The sequence below is a fragment of the Megalobrama amblycephala genome, linkage group LG9 (genome assembly GCF_018812025.1).
Source record: "Megalobrama amblycephala isolate DHTTF-2021 linkage group LG9, ASM1881202v1, whole genome shotgun sequence".
NCBI classification, from domain to species: domain Eukaryota; kingdom Metazoa; phylum Chordata; class Actinopteri; order Cypriniformes; family Xenocyprididae; genus Megalobrama; species Megalobrama amblycephala.
The window spans coordinates 40,955,401-40,971,964 of record NC_063052.1 but is presented as its reverse complement, the minus strand read 5'-3'; the positions used below and the strand labels follow the sequence as shown (position 1 = coordinate 40,971,964).

The window sequence follows — 16,564 nt, the reverse complement described above, 5'->3', positions numbered from 1 at the left end:
TGCTGGAGGTTTGATTTATTTACTTCATAACAGCACAGGTAGCGTGTTAGGGCCGTGTTTACATCAGATGACACATGTTCTGCCCCGCGGCCATGCATCCAGAGAAAGAGAGCGAGATGGAGTGGGCGGAGTGGCTCTGAATACACTGACATGTGGCTCTTTATGATTGCAAAAGCTCTCGGACGGCAGATTATCATTCGTTAATGAGCGTTTGGGTTGGTCTACTTCGCTCTTTCTCTCACGCTCTGCGATTCTTTCTTGCCTCCTCTCGCTATGGGCTTTGTTGCGCTGCTTCAGATGGAGTATAGACGCGCTGGTAAAGGGGGGACAGACACTGGTAATTAAAGCAGCGGGTGGCGTGTGTGTGTGTGTGCGTCTCCTCCTCTTTTCTGTTCACTCCAGAATTGATCATTGTGTAAAGCCAATGTGGCCTCAGGCAGTTCTGACACATTCTAATGACGCTTTTCACACACATGCACGCACACACACTTTCTCTGTTCTTGCAAACTCATTCGTTTGGCCTCTCTGTAAGTATAATAGCTATATTAAGTCCTCTGGTTAATACGTATACACTAGCACACACACACACACACACACACACACACACACACACACATCTCTACGTGTAGGGACCGTCTCGCACATGTCTTGATCATAGCCGTGGACGGACCTCGATGCGTCCACAAAGAGTCCAGACAAACAAACAAGAACCGCTGCAACTCTACTCCACCAGAGCTTCAGTACAAGAGCTTTCTCAAAACCTCACGTGTCAATCACTGCAAAGAAAAAGAGAAAAGGGCAGCTGCAATGACACTACTGAGGAAGAACTATCACTGCATTTGATCAACTTCAACACATAAAATAGTTGCTAAAATAGTAATTTTAGCATTCACTTTCTGGGTGCAATGTCTGTGATTCAGTGTGGCCATCTTAAAGAGATAGTGATGTGACACATCTGCTGTCAGCTGGTTTGTAGTCAGAAACAGCCACAAAAATAAGGTGGTGAATGGAGTTCAGGTCCGTTTGGATTGTGATTCAGCTGAATTCAGATCTTTAGCAGATTCCTGGTATCTGAAATGAGTCAAAGCTCCTTCGGTGCTGTTTATGGAAGCTCATTTCCACCACATGAGAAAAAAAAAAAAAAAATGCTTTGGGAAATCCGAATTATGACTTTAAAAAGTAAAAATTATGACATACTAATTCATAAATGAGATTAAAAAATTAAAGTGATTACATTATTGACACTAAGTCTTAATTTTGTCATAATTATGACATACCTGGGAATAGTCGAAATTATGAGATAGTTGAAATTAAATCATAATTTCGACTTATTTCATAATTAAAAGTTGAAATTATGATGCCAATTCATAATTATGACATACAAAGTAAAAATTGTGAGATAAATTGTCAAAATTATGACTTAGTAAATGTCTAAATGATGACATAGCAAGTCATGACATACTAAGTCATAATTATGAGACAAAATCTTGAAATTATGACATACTAAGTCGTATTATGAAGTTCTAAGTCATAATTTTGTTTTATTTCATAATTACGACTTAGTAAAAGTCAAAATTATGAGATTATGACATACTAAGTCATATTTATGATGTTCTAAGTCATAATTTTGATGTTTTATTTCCTAATTATGACATAAAAATATGAAATTATGAGTTGAAATTAAAATACCAAGTCAAAATTATGAGATGAAGTTAAAATTATGACATACAAAGTCATAATATTTACTTTTTTATGGCATAATTATGAGATAAAATGTCAAAATTATGACTTAGTAAAAGTCTAAATTATGACATACCAACTCATGACATACTAAGTCATAATTATGAGACAAAAACTTGAAATTATGACATACTAAGTCTTATTATGATGTTCTAAGTCATCATTTTGTTTTATTTCATAATTACGATTTAGTAAAAGTCAAAATTATGAGATTATGACATACTAAGTCATATTTATGAGACAAAAACTTGAAATTATGACATACTAAGTCATTATTATGATGTTCTAAGTCATAATTTTGATGTTTTATTTCCTAATTATGACATAAAAATATGAAATTATGAGTTGAAATTGAAATACCAAGTCAAAATTATGTTAAGTCATAATATTTACATTTTATGGCATAATTATGAGATAAAATGTCAAAATTATGACTTAGTTAAAGTCTAAATTATGAGATTATGACATACTAAGTCATAATTATGACACAAAAAAGTTGAAATGATGACATTCTAAGTTGATTAAGTCACACTAAATCATAATTTAGATTTTTTATTTCATAATTATGACATACAAATATGAAATTATGAGTTGAAATTGAAATACCAAATCAAAATTATGAAATGAAGTTGAAATTATGACATACAAAATCATAATATTTACTTTTTATGGCATAATTATGATAAAATGTCAAAATTATGACTTAGTATGACTAAGTAAAAGTGGAAATTATGAGATAATGTCAAAATTATTACATATGAAGTCATAATTATGAGATTCAAAAGTCCAAATTCAAAAAGCCGACTTTCTGTCATATTTATGACTGTTGTAATTTTGACTTTTTTGTCATAATTTCTTGACTTTTTATCTGATAATCATGACTTATCTGATAATTATGATTTACCGAGCATGACTTTTTTCTTATATGACAGAAATGTGCTTCGATAGATACTTGTTAAAATTCTGAGTATATCATTTACAGTAGATTAAACTGTTTCCCTTTCATCATTCTCTCATCTTTTGTCTGTTTATCTTCTCCTGATTTGACCTTTTAAAACCTGCACTTGATCCTTTTGACCTTTGACCTTGTCTGGCAATCTTTCCGTGATCATCTATACTTGTGTTCTGTACTTTTTTGTGTTTTTACAGTAAGTATTAAAACCTGTGAATGACTCCTCAAATCATGTGTGTTGCTGAGAAAAGTGTGCTGCAGCTTTATCCAGCGATCAGACAGTAACAAACCACCTTTCCTGACACCTTAACAACCACACAGCAAACACTCACACCCTATACAGGATTTTCTTACTTACTGTTTTTCTCTTGTTTTCCAGTACCAATATCTAAAGATTATTAAGATACATTTACTTTAGAAGGAAATTCTGAGAGATTTAGAAATACTGAGAAAGAGCATCAATGATCGTGTCTGGATCTCCATCCTTCTCTCTGGAAATAAACCATTTTGTCATTCAAAAAAGCCCAAGAGCAGAATGAACACAATCCTCTCTGAGAGTCTCTCCAGGCCTCGGAGACCAAGCTGTCGTGACCTCAAATCTGAGAGGAAAAATAGTGTAAAATCTCCGGCACATTAGAGCCGGTCTTCCTGCGACTGTCTCTCTTCCTTACTTTAATTTACACCTTTCCTTCCTGTGTATTTGGGGGATTCTTTCTCCGCGGTGTCCGTTTGAGACGACCATCATTACTAAATCTACTGTGAACACACACACAACAACACACACACACACACAGTTTTCCTCCCCTGGTAATTCTGACACTGCCACTCTATTAGAGTTTCACATGTTAGCCGGTCATTATCGTTAAACTCCTATTGTGAATCACAACACACACACACACTCGCTCAGGTTCATGCATATTGCTGCTAGTCATTTTTGTGTGGCAAAGCTTATTGCATTAAAGTGACAGACAACTGCAGCTAGATAACAATTTTACCACTAACACGCTCACACACACACACACTCACGCACTTGTGAAATCACCTGCAATAAAACTCAGTCATTTATGCACACAAACACACCTACACACGCAGTACTGCACGCCTTTGCAAAACGGAAATTGTTTCTTCTTAAACCTTATTACACCAGATTAACTTAATCAAGAGCGCGGCATTAATCTATGATAATTAATCATATAGAGTAAAGTATACAGTGTTTGTAAAGGTGCATTATTTTTTTTCTCACATCCCACTCAACCACCTACTAATCTCTAGATTGCTCATTATGAAAGTAAACAACAAATTACAAACCACTAAACACATTTATTAAAAAAAGTAATTCTAAAATATATATTTACTCTTTTAGATGTATACTGTATATTTATTTTAATAAATATACAGATAATTTGTTAAATCTTTTTCGGATTTTTCTGCATGTATGTTCCTGCATAGATATCTATAATTTAAAATGTAAAAATATAATGATATATTTAAATATATATTTGTTTTAATTGTATAAAAAAAGGTGCTTTACATTTGACATTTTTCACAAATCCCACCCAAGCACACACTATTCAGTACATTGTTCATACTGAAAGTCAAGAATACACTATTATAAGCAATATTTATTTGGACAAGTTCATTGTACAAAAATAAAGCAATGTGCGTGATGCTGGTGAAGATTTTAACAGCATTAAATGAAGTTTTTCGCCTGGTGCCAAATGGTGCAGGGGCTTTAATCAGTTTTGACACATCTGTGAGGGTTCAGCTATAGTTAGAGAGAGCTCGCAGAAGCACCGTTTGAGAAAGAATGGGTGCGAATCTGTGGTCGGTTTATCACTGACACCAGCAGACGCCAGAGCAGAGCGAGCAGACAAACGCAGCGCTACGTGAGAGCACTGACAAACACAAGCAGAACACCGCTGACCTCTGACCTCACGTGACGCCTGATGCACAGCCAAAGGACTTCAGCCACACTGGACATGAATTAGATTACCACATCAAAGCGTCATCTGATCACAAACACATAGTCACATGATACTTTTTGCCGTCATCGTTAACACTTTCTAATGGCATTGCAACAGCCAACAAACTGTCTGTCAAATGTTTTATATTTATATATTTTATTTTAATTATAAAAATGCATATATAGTATTTAAATATAAAATTACATATTTTTACTCTATTTATAATTTATATATGCACAGTATGGAAACTGCACTGTTGAAAGTGTCACATTAATTTTTTTTTTAAAAAATATTAAAAATGTTTTTAATCAGGTTTTGTATTTGTATGTGTGTGTAATTATATATTTATGGTTTTTATTATATTTATATAAATAAAATAAAATATTTTTATGTTTAATTAAAATAAAATATATTCAATTGTATATTTATTTTGTTTTTTATTTATATATTTTTCTTTATTTTAGTTATAAAATTTATATATAATACATAATATTTCATTTAAATATAAAATACATATTTTTATTCTATTTATAATTTATATATGCACAGCATGGAAACTGTACTGTTGAAAGTGTCACATTAGAAATATTTAAAAAAAAATATTAATGTTAAAAAAATATGTAGAGGTTTTTAATCAGGTTTTGTATTTGTGTGTATGTATGTAATTATATATTTATGTTTTTTAAAATTATATTTATATAAATAAAATATTTGTATTTTTAATTAAAATAAAATATATTCAATTTTAAATATTTATTTTATTTTTTATTTATAGATTTTATTTTATTTTAATTATAAAAATGTTTATATAATATGTAATATTTAATTTAAATATAAAATTACACATTTTTATTCTATTTATAATTTATATATGCACAGCATGGAAACTACTGTTGAAAGTGTCACATTAAAAATATTTAAAAAAAAATATTAATGTTAAAAAAATGTAGAGGTTTTTAATCAGGTTTTGTATTTGTGTATGTATGTAATTATATATTTATATGTTTTTTTAAATTATATTTATATAAATAAAATATTTTTATTTTTAATTAAAATAAAATATATTCAATTTTATATTTATTTTATTTTTTATTTATATATTTTATTTCATTTTAATTATAAAAATGTATATATAATACATAATATTTCATTTAAATATAAAATACATATTTTCATTCTATTTATAATTTATATATTCACAGTATGGAAACTGCACTGTTGAAGGTCAGCAATGACCTTCTCAATACTGGTTCATACACTCTAAAAAAATGGTGCTATATAGTACTAAAAGTGGTTCTTTGGCTCGCAATCATAGGGGAACCACGTTAAGTGCTGTATAGCACCAAATCTTGGTGCTTCAGTGGTTCTTCACTGGTTCTTTGTGATGACTGAGGTGCTATATAGCACTGCTACCATATACAGAACCTGTTAAGCCCCTGTATGGTTCTTCAGCGGTTCTTCAGCGGTGCTTTGGGGTGGTTAAGGTGCTATATAGCACCACTGCCGTACAAAGACCCTGTTAAGCCCCTTTAAAGGTTCTTTAGGAGCCAAAGAATCACTGTTGGTGCTGTTTAGCACCATTTTGTTGAAGAAATAAAAATGTGATGTGGCACCTCTTATGGGTTCTACATAGCACCATTTGACAAGGGTGTTGTAGAGCACCTTTAAAGATATGGTGCCACCAAAAGTGGTTCCTCTATGATTACGAGCCAAGGACCACTTTTAGTGCAATACAGCAGTTTTTTAGAGTGTATGCACTGCTAGTCTTGTTGGATTTAAGCACTGCATTCAATACATTTGATCATAGTATTCTGTTACATCGGTTGGAAAAGGTGGTGGGGATTCAGGGTGCAGTGGTTGGCCTCTTATCTCAAAGACAGAACCTTCTCAGTGAGCATTGGGAAGTTTTCTTCTTCTTTATACTGTGTGCCCCAAGGGTCTATTTTAGGCCCACTTCTCTTTTCACTTTATATGCTCCCCTTGGGTGCCATTTTTAAGTAATATAGAATCTCCTACCACTGACGATACACACTTTTATCTACCAGCTAAAACTGACAGTATTGTACTGACAGTTACTGATTCTTTGGATGCCCATTGCAACTGTTTTGAGGAGATTAAATGTTGGATGGCTAATAATTTTTTGCAGTTAAACAAAAGCACAAGTGAAATTCTGATTTTAGGCCCCTCCAGAGTTCAACCTCATGTAAGAAATCTTGGGGTTACATTTGATTCATCACGTTTTGAGAAACAAATCAGTACATCTGAGATCGGTTGCGAAATTAGAATAGTTTCTACCCCATAATGATTTGGAGTCTGTGCTCTCATACCATCACACCTGGTCTACTGTAATTCCCTATACTGTGGCCTGCCTCAAACTGCCATATCTCGCCTGCAAGTCGTCCAAATTACTTTGCACTCTACACAGAGCATCACAGTTTGTTGCATATGGAGCTGCATAGCTGCTGACCAGTCAGGGTGCCCATGCTGACCCCTGTCCACCGCCGAAAGAGCCAACAGTGAGCATCAGAACTGGACCATGGAGCAATGGAAGAAGGTGGCCTGGTCTGATGAATTGCATGGATGGTCGGGTGCATATGCGTCTCTTAACTGGGGAACACATGGCACCAGGATGCACTATGGGAAGGAGGCAAGCTGGCGGGAAACCTTGGGTCCTGCCATCCATGTGGATGTTACTTTGACACGTACCACCTACCTAAGCATTGTTCAGACCATGTACACCCTTTCATGGAAACAGTATTCCCTGGTGGCTGTGGCCTCTTTCAGCAGGATAATGCTCCTGCCACAAAGCAAAAATGGTTCAGGAATGGTTTGAGGAGCACAACAATGAGTTTGAGGTGTTGACTTGACCTCCAAATTCCCCAGATCTCAATCCAATCAAGCATCTGTGGGATGTGCTGAACAAACAAGTCCGATCCATGGAGGATCCACCTCACAACTTACAGGACTTAAAGGATCTGCTGCGAACATCTTGGTGCAGATACCACAGCACACCTTCAGGGGTCTAGAGGAGTCCATGCCTCGACGGGTCAGGGCTGTTTTGGCAGAACAACACAATATTAGGAAGGCAGTGTAATATATATATATATATATATATACACACACACACACACACACACACATATTTTTAAAGACTTCCCTTCTAGTTTATGTTGACATTATGACACATTTTTATTTTGGGACATTTATACTTTTTTAAAAAAAATACATTTGGCAAAAAAAAAAAAAAAAAAAAAAAACACACCTTAAACTATAGCTAACACCCCACTACACACACATTCACACCGACACACACAATCAAGTGTTCTCCACAAGGCCTACACACACACCTCACACACAAACATCTCACACACTCCTACATGTAACACACACAATCACAATGTATAAACCACATGCGACCTGCTGCTGCTCTGACAAACACTCACAAACTCTTAATACACTGTGATATACGTGAAATCACAAAATGAATCGGGAAATACGAATAAGGAATGAATCCGAGACAGCACACAAACACACACACGAGGACCCTGATGTACCAGATCATCACTAATGAGCTTTTTGAAAATAACACAACAATCCCTTCCGTTCAACACACACACATTTACATTTACACAGTTTGCATGCATACACATTTGTTGTGAACAAATAAGATGGACAGAAACTTAGAAAGATAAAACTAAATATAAATAATTATATATATATATATATATATATATATATATATATATATATATATATATATATATATATATATATACTCATTTTCATGAGCTCATTAATTGAGAGATACATGGAATAATGTATGTTAAAAAATTCTAATTCACACTGCAGGATTTGAATTGAAAAATATACTGTACATATTACATATTAAATATTGGCATATATATACAATAATTATAAACAAATCATAAAAATGTTTTTTTTTTAATGCAGTTTTAGATAAACAATGTCACATTGCATGACTGTTTGCATGTCAACTACCCACATACAGACTCACAATGACTGTCTTATATCTCTAAAGACCGTTATTGTTCTTTTATATTGTCTGTTAACATGTAAATGCAGATGATTCAGAGCTGTGAACTCACATGTGTAAAACACAAATGTTTTTTTTTTTGTTTTTTTTAGGCCACTATAGCAACAGCAGCAGCTGTGTGTGTGTGTGTGTCGGACCATCAGTCACTTGGTCTGTGGGCGGAGTCTGAGTCACAGCATCACATGAGATGGAATTGACAGGTATGAGTCAAGAGGATTTCATCAACACACACAAAGAAACAACATTCATTTGCACATCATCATGCACATCCACACTGATATACACACACAGACCCATCAGCTGTCATATATGTGCCCATCAGTGCTGTAGTTTATGTTTGTGAACAGTTCTGATTGATGAATCGAATGAACTGAAAATCTTTTCTTTGAATCTATTGATTCAGTTTGAATCAAAAGATTCACTAAATGAATCAGAGAGTAATACTGTAGGAGAGCGCGTTTTGATTGTTGCTCGAGAGCAGTACAATGTGACATACAAACTGTGATGTAGCGATGCTGCTGCTTGTTGGGAAAATCGTCATACGTAATCACTAACCAACCTGCTACTATTACACAAACAAAAAATGCCATAACAGCGCAGTCAACGATTGAGACGCTGACACTGGCATGATGCTTGTTGCATGTGTCATTTCACTTGTTTGTGTTTTTCGAGCGGATCTTGACCTTTCCATCATGGCAGACGTGTCTGATGTATCGCAGTAATTAGCAGCAGTTGCTTAAGTGACGTGTAGGTATGTTCATGTCTCCGTATGTGTCTGTGAATCTAACCCTCGGCTTTGGTTTCAACTGCTGGATGTGGATGTAAACAGTAAGAGAAATTACACCTGAGCGTGTCAAAGGGCCTTCCGTCCAATTAATGCTTCATCGACAGGTGAATGAGCGACTGACGCTGGTCTATTGGACTGCAAAAACAAAACACACAATCCTGTTTCTTCTAGACAAAAATGAGACTTTTGTGTCTCCTCCTCTTTTAGGAGTGTCTCAAATTGTGCTCAGAATTACACTCAAAAATCTCAATGTGAACTCAAATATTGCTCACCAAATGATCTGGCCTGATATATACATTAATTTTTTTAGCTCTATATTCTTATTGTACGACAGTGGTTCTCAAACAGGGCCTTAGGATGACTTAAAATTATTTAAATTAAAATGACTATTGATATGATGATAATAATAACAATAATAGGTATTATTATTATTATTATTATTAAGTATTAGTAATTATAATAATAATTCGTATTTATATGTTACAGCAATATAATTAAAATGCTAAAAAACTATGTAATCACAATGTAAACTGAAATCATAATTTCCCCCACAATTACATGTTTATATTAAAGAACGTGCATTTCTGGAAAATTCTGAAATCAAATCACAAAATGTGTTGTGGTTAATTAATTTACTCTAGACACTCCTGACATAATAATAATAATAATAATAATAATAATAATAATTAGTAGTAATATTAATATTAATGATAATTATTATTTAAAATGTTAATGAATTAAAACTATCTAACTTCATTAAAATGTTAAAAAGCACACAATTTAAATCATTAAACTAAAATATTTTTTTCTCCCCTCAATAACTATTTTTTTGTTGAAGAATGTATATTTATGAGACTTCTGATTATCAACTTTGTCTCAAATGTTTTCCACAGGAGTATATATATATATATATATATATATATATACACACAAAAAACAATTATATAAAAAAATGCCATGGTTGGGTCAAATATGAACAAACCAAACCAAACCAAAGTGGGTTTGTCCATATTTGACCCAAAAGTGGCATTTTTATTTTTTATATAATTTATACACACACACACACACACACACATATTATATATATATAACACACACATATTATATATATATATATATATATATATATATATATATATATATATATATATATATAAACACACTTCTGTGGAAAACATTTGAGACAAAGTTGATAATTAAATGCAATGACTTTTAATTCAGTCTCCTGATCAAAAATATTTAGCTTCAGTCATTCCTAGTCTAAGAAACCTCTCTCTCTGTCCTCTCATCTCTTTTTAGGTCAGGTCTCATGTCCACATGGACGCCAGAATCCCACATCCAGAACCGAAGTCATGAACTGCCCTCTAGTGGTGAGAACCGGCGTTCAGATCTTCAGCATATACCAAGCTCCAGTAAAAGTGCTGATCCAGAGTCTTAATGAGAGAGGCGTTAAGAGCTGATCGGCGATCAGCAGCAGGTTCGAGCGCTGGGATTAAGCCCGTATTAGCAGCCGACAGCCGACAGAAGTGTTAATTGGAATAATTCTAAGGCGGAAACTCTCAGCTGTGCTGCTTAGAGGTTTGCCTTAGAGAAACCACATGAAACCCAGCCATGGTCTCCCCAGAGCGCTAAACGGACCAGCTTAGACCGATTCTGAGCTGAACCGATGCAAACCATGAAAAATAGAGCGGAGTACGGCGGGACTGAGGTAAACCGACCCGTCGCGGCCGCACCTCTGTGTGTTAATGTGCTAAAATTGTAAAACCATAGGAAGCGACTCCTGGCATATGGTGGCAACCAGCAGACACACACACATATACCCTAATAGCTGAAACCCACACCCAAAAAACACACACACTGGCAACAGCATCATCCGTCCCATCCAGGAGAAAACCAATTATCTGTGCTCTCTGGATAACAATGCCCAAGAAACATCTGTGTGTGAGGCCTTACGAGGACCCACACAGGGCCGTCCCTGCATGCCTGTTTAATTTAAACACAGCCCCTCAACCGGCTGGGCGCGTCAGACGCCTGTACCCAGCTGAACGAGGGGCCCGTACCCCCGCGCTTGGCGGCCGGCGCGTCAACACAGACGCGGGGACAAATGTGGGAGCAGTTGTGCGTTCTGTACTGGTTTGGCGCGGCCTGGGATGGTTTGGAACGGTCTGGGATCATTTAGCAGCGCCGAGCGGAGAGAGCAGCCAGCGCACATGTGACGCCCCCGCTGAGGGTCTGTGAAGAACAGCCTGCAGGCCACATACAGACCGCAGACACACAACACTAAAGATAGATGGACAGAAAGACACTTACACGCACTCTCTCAATATATATATGTGTGTATATATATATATATATATATATATATATATACACACTGACAGACAGAGAGAGACAGACTGATAGATAGACAGATACAGTATCTCACAAAAGTGAGTACACCCCTCACATTTAAGCAACCATTTTAGTATATCTTCTCAAGGGACAATACTATAGAAATGAAACTTGGATATATTTTAGAGTAGTCAATGTGCTGCTTGTATAGCAGTATAGATTTACTGTCTTCTGAAAATAACTCAACATACAGCCATTATTGTCAAAATAGCTGGCAACAAAAGTGAGTACACCCTAAGTGATAACAGTTGTATGTCTTTTAACCATGCAAAACCACATGTCCTATTCATCATGTTCATGTTTTTGTCTGCTTGACAGGACCATACAAATTTGCATATCTTGTATCAGAGCAGTTAAAATTTGATGCTTTGAGTACAATTCTCTCATACTGATCACTGGATGTTCAACATGGCACCTCATGGCAAAGAACGCTCAGAGGATTTGAGAATTAGAATTGTTGCTCTCCACAAAGTTGGCCTAGGCTATAAGAAGATCGGTAACACCCTGAAACTGAGTTACAGTACAGTGGCCAGGGTCATAGAGAGAGGTTTTACACTCGGAACAGGCCAAAGAAGTTGAGACCTTGTGCAAAAAACAGACGCATGAGTGCTGCCAGCATTGCTTTAGAGGTTGCAGAAGGTCAGCTTTTCAGTGCTCAGACCATACGCCGCACACTGCAACAAGTCAGTTTGCATGACCGTTGTCCCAGAAGGAAGCCTCTTCTGAATCTGGCTCACAAGAAAGCCCGCAAACAGTTTGCTGAAGACAACCTGTCCAAGAGCATGAATTACTGGAACCATGTCCTGTGGTCTGATGAGACTAAGATAAACTTGTGGTGTCCAGCATGGGTGGCGACGCCCTGGTGAGAAGTGCCTACAGTCGAGCATGGTGGTGGTAGCATCATGGTCTGGAACTTGGGAACTGCACTTCACTGAGGGAAACATGGATTCCAACATGTACTGTGACATTCTGAAGCAGAACATGGGCTGAACGGCATGATAATGACCCCAAACACACCGCCAAGATGACAACTGCCTTGCTGAGGAAGCTGATGTGAAGGTGATGGAGTGGCGAAGTATGTCTCCAGACCTGAACCCTATTGAGCACCAGTGGGGCATCCTCAAGCGGAAGGTGGAGAAGCTCCATGTGTCTAACATCCAGCAGGTCCGTGATGTCATTATGGAGGAGTGGAAGAGGATCCCAGCAACAACCTGTGCAGCTCTGGAGAATTCCATGCCCAGGAGGAATAATGCAGTGCTAGATAACAATGGTGACATAAATATTGACACTTTGGACACAGTTTTGACATGTTCACTTAAGGTGTACTCACTTTTGTTGCCAGTTATTTAGACAATAATGGCTGTATGTTGAGTTATTTTTAGAGGACAGTAAATCTGTACTGTTATACAAGCTGCACATTAACTACTCTAAAGTATATCCATTGTCCCTTGAGAATATATAATAAATGGTTGCTGAAATGTGAGGGGTGTACTCACTTTTGTGAGATACTGTATATATATATATATATATATATATATATATATATATATATATAGATATATATAGATAGATAAATAGACTCTCAGATAGACAGACAGACAGAAAGATGGATAGACAGACTCTCAGATAGATAGATAGATAGATAGATAGATAGATAGATAGATAGATAGACAGACAGATAGATAGATAGACTCTCAGATAGACAGACAGACAGATAGATAGATAGATAGATATGATAGACAGACAGACAGACAGACAGATAGATAGATAGATAGACAGACAGATAGATAGATAGATAGATAGACAGACTCTCAGATAGATAGATAGATAGATATATAGATATGATAGACAGACAGACAGATAGATAGATAGATAGATAGACAGATAGATAGACAGACTCTCAGATAGATAGATAGATAGATAGATAGATAGATAGATAGACAGATAGATAGATAGATAGATATGATAGACAGACAGACAGACAGATAGATAGATAGATAGATAGATAGATAGATAGATAGATAGATAGACTCAAAGATAGACAGACAGACAGATGATAGATAGAATGATAGATAGATAGATAGATAGATAGACAGACAGACAGATAGATAGACTCAGATAGATAGATAGATAGATAGATAGATAGATAGATAGATAGACTCAAAGATAGACAGACAGACAGATGATAGATAGATAGATAGATAGATAGATAGATAGACTCTCAGATAGACAGACAGACAGATAGATAGACTCAGATAGATAGATAGATAGATAGATAGACAGACAGACAGACAGACAGACAGATAGATAGATAGACTCAGATAGATAGATAGATAGATAGATAGATAGATAGATAGATAGATAGATAGATAGACAGACAGACAGATAGATAGATAGATAGACAGTCAGGCAGATAGATAGATAGATAGATAGATAGAGAGAGAGAGAGAGAGAGAGAGAGAGAGAGTCCATAACGAGGTGTGTTTGTTAGTATTAGGAAATTATTATATAACAGAACACATATACAGTGCTGAGAAAAATAATTTGCCCCATCTGATTTTCTTTGCATATTTTAATCAGATATTCAGTGAAAACCAATGAATGCATAAAAGTGATCCTTCATGAACAACAGCAACACAACATCAGGTACACTCTCCCTCACTGTCACATTCTTACACTTTTGTTTCATCTGTCCATAAGACATTGTTCACAGCTGAAGATTACATAATTGAAACAACAAAGAAATGAAAGATGCACCAGTTTTTTTCTGTAGACAGACACACACAGGCAGACATTTCTGCTATTTGCCAATAGACTCTTTGCTCTGATCTAATTCTGCCAGATAAACCGTCTCAAATAATCGTCAGCACACATTCCAGAGCTGAGCATGACTAATTTTGGAGATTTTGTAATTAGAATGATTACAGAGGCGTTTCTGTCGTTCTTGCAGAGCGTTTTGTTTTTCTGTTGTCGCATTGTGTGAAGTCTTACTCACTCTGTTTAATTGGCTCTCGCAAAAAAGTCTGCGTTTGATCAAATTATCCTCGTTCGCACTGAGGCTTGTTAGAAATCCCTTAAAGAAAATCGCCTCCAACTCCACAAGCTGTTGAGCTGAGGTGTGAGAGCCTCAGTTATATTAAAACAGAGCCGACTGCTGCTGGTGAACCGAGGATCTTAAGTGGAAGGAAAGGACAGATAACCTGACTGAAAGCATGTTTGGTTGTTGCATTGTGTGAAGAGTTACTCATTCTGTTTAACTGGCTCTCTGTTTGTGTTTTTCACCCTAACATCTAAAACCCAAACCCAGCTATCAGCCGAAAATGACCCAAAACTTGATTCATCTGCAGGAATGTCATTGCAGGATGTTGAGCCATTATTACTGATGTTGCTCACTTCATTTTAATGAATTCATGGAGGATTTTGCTCGTTAAGGATGAAAAATAAAGGACTTTATTGGCATTAATGGTTCTTTCCATTGCGCAAAAGGTTCTTTATAGTGGAAAAAGGCTTGTTAGGTTAATAAAATGTTCTTCACACTAAGAAAAATAATGGTTCTTTTAAGAACTGATCACTGAAAGGTGCTTTTGGGAATCCAAAATAGTTCTTCTATGACATAACTGTGAAAAAATCTTTTTTAAGAGTGTTTGCAATAATACCTCTTTCCATAGGCTGATGTCACACAGGTCAGAGGTCATTTCCACTCCAACACTTACAGAGAAATCCAGTCTGGATGGGATGTGTGATCTGCAGTCGCCACCTGGTGGTGCTTCGTCAGAGTTTCTTCTTCTGGAGAAACCAACAAGACAACCTAAACTCACGGAGTTATTGGAAATATTCCAGCTTCCACACTTACAATTTCACAGTAGAACACATTTTAAATAAACAGTAAATACGCTATTGGAAAAAGTGCTACCAGTATATATACATTATAGATTATAGATTTTGTGAATTATCACGGTACATGAATATTATGATCTTAGTACATCACTGTACCCGGTACAACCACCACAGGACATTTGTAAGGGATGTTTTTAGTTTAAGGGTGACAGATTCTTATAAAAATATTTCTGATGGTAGCCTATATTTTCAAAATTCTTATTTTTAGACTATGAGTATAACATCAATTCACTTTATAATATGCATCACTCTGAACTTTGACCTTGGAAGTCAAAGTTTTTTGGAAGTTCCACGAAATGATTAATTAACAAATTAATAGTTTTTCTAGATGCTAGAAAATTCTGTTAAAATATATAGTCAAACTATTTATATTTTTCAATAAACTGTTATTGTCACCATATTTACATGATGATCCAAATGCAATATGACGATTAATTAGGCCTACGTTTTTCAAATTAAAAGCATATTGGGAGTCAGACTAGTTTTTCTGCACTGTGGAAGCAATATAAGTTTGTTTAATGTTACAGTTTTTCTCAGTCGCTTTGGTACATTTCTCGAATCAAACTCACAATTTGCAAAACAGTAAGTGCATTTCTCAAAACAATTTGTACAAATAGCAAAACACCATGGATAACCTGCAAAAGCCACTCTCTTACTCAAAATCCTTAGTTCATCTCTCAAAAGTAAATATCTGTGTCAATGAACATGTCAGTGCCATCAGAATGACAAGTCCTTGTGTCATTGTGTACGGATAAGACAGTCAAATTGTTTAGTCATGT

At 35.6% G+C, this 16,564-nt stretch overlaps 1 long non-coding RNA gene across 1 annotated transcript; it reads left to right on the top strand.

Moving 5' to 3' along the window:
- Positions 1–8,800: 8,800 nt before the first annotated feature.
- Positions 8,801–16,559, top strand: LOC125275932. Its single transcript, XR_007186546.1, has 3 exons — positions 8,801–8,910; positions 10,797–10,867; positions 15,557–16,559. It is a non-coding gene; the product is annotated as an uncharacterized LOC125275932 (long non-coding RNA).
- Positions 16,560–16,564: the final 5 nt, after the last annotated feature.